Source organism: Cricetulus griseus, chromosome 3 (assembly GCF_003668045.3).
Source record: "Cricetulus griseus strain 17A/GY chromosome 3, alternate assembly CriGri-PICRH-1.0, whole genome shotgun sequence".
NCBI classification, from domain to species: domain Eukaryota; kingdom Metazoa; phylum Chordata; class Mammalia; order Rodentia; family Cricetidae; genus Cricetulus; species Cricetulus griseus.
The window spans coordinates 163,056-165,211 of NC_048596.1; positions in this window are offsets into that span (position 1 = coordinate 163,056).

The window sequence follows — 2,156 nt, forward strand, 5'->3', positions numbered from 1 at the left end:
TTCAAAGCAGTATTTTCATTTATCTGATAGAGATGTGATAAAATAGGATAATCAGCAACCAACTATGTATCTCACACCATAACATGTTCTATGTATATATATATATATATATATATATATAGAGAGAGAGAGAGAGAGAGAGAGAACATATATATATAATATATATATATATATATATATATATATATATATAATGTTCCATGCATTCCCCCTTCCTCATTAGTTCCCATTTGCCATTTCATCTTGAAGTACTGCCTTCTAAGGGAATTATCTAGAGATGCCACATAATACAATGGCACTAAAGTTTATTTTTTTAACAAAGGTTTATGGGGTGTGTGTATGATGTGATTATTGATTTGTAGGCCATTGCAGATATGTGGAGACCAGAATACATCTTTGTGGTGTCTATTTTTAGACCTCTTTATATAGTGATCAAGGTCAGGTTTCCAGCCTTGCACAGCACAGAGCCATCTCACTGGTGCTCAAATAAGATTAGTATAAATATTACAACAGTAAACTATTTTCAGATTATAAACATAATTTTATACAAGGATAGAGGAACATAGGACAATTTGAAGAGTAAGTTTTTATTCTGGGAACGAAATGTTTGTTTATAACACTTTCTCAGGACCACAAATGAATGTGAGATAATTGCTTCATTCAGTAAAGTTTGTTGCTGCTAAGTATGATGACCTGAGTTCTGTCTCTGGATGACCCATATTACTCCTGCATTTTTTTCTCTTATTTCTCTACTTGGGCAGTGGCATATGAACATTTCTACATCGGCACATACATAGTTGTTAAACCTAAATAAGTGCCATCGAGGTCACTTGCAGCCAAATGACTCCCAAAGGTTCATCACTGGAACTCACACAGGGGAAGTAGATAATAAACAGCCCTATGTTGTCCTCTCAGGGCTGCACACACATCATGGTGCAGGTGTATACACAGAAACAATTCAAACCTGTTTTTTAGTGAATGAAATTAACAAGGCAAAGAAAATAACCCAATTATTGAGAACATGCGAAATGATTTTCCTTTTAAATTATAGAATTTCAAGAAATATTACTATTCATCGAAACAATGATGGTCCCTTTTTAAACCTTATTTTATCCTTTCATTCTCTCAATCAATGATAGGTCATTTAAAAACATCTCAGCTGGACTTAAGAGGTGCATAGTTATAATCCCAGCACTTAGGAGAGAGTATCTGGTCAATCTCTGTGAGTCTGAGGCCAGCTTGGTCCCCATAATGAATTCCAGGGCAGCCATGACTATGTAGACATATCGTGTCTCAAAAAATATCCAAAAACAAGAATTGTATCTCAAATTAGAGAACTTTTCCTAATATAATGTGGCTGGACTATGCCTGGTTTCAATAAAACCTTTTGTAATCTTAACTCACATCAAGAGAACTGTGTTAACAAACAATGAAAATCAGAAACAATATAGAAAGTCCATTCACAGAGGTACGAAAATCCATTGAATCATTTGACAATCATCTAGTGGTGACTTTCATCACCTTCAAGTGTTAGGAGACAGAAAGAACAGTAGGACATCTTCATCTTCAGAATCATAATAATATATTTGGGACCCAGAGAGTTGGCTCAGTAGTACTGCTTCTCTTGGGTACCAAAGTTTGTTTTCTAGTACCCACATCAGATTGACCAGAACTACCTGTATTTCCAGGTCCTGGAGATCTGGTGCAATCTTCTGGTCAACAAAAAATAATTGCAAAAATAAATACATCACCCTTGTCCCCCCCCATCAATATTAGACTAATAAAAATTTTCTTGTCATAAAAAACTAGTGTCTTTAATAAATGGTAATTCCTATCTAGATACCATTAAGCTAATGATACCAAAATCCCAATATCAGCCACTTGATCAAACCCATCTCAAAGATTTGAGATAATACACTACTCTAAAACAACAACAACAAAAAATGTTAAAAAGACACATGGGAGTCTTAAGCCACGACAGCCATGAGGTTCTACCTGAGTGGGGGAGTGTGGACCTGGAAATTCCTAGCAACCCAGTGGCGATAAAGACCAGACACAGGTATCTTGTTATCTTAAGCTCTCAGTTCCATGTTGTAATACTAGAGTCTTTTCTTTATTTTCCATCTTTACGACTGTTTCTTAACCATCCTGCCCTA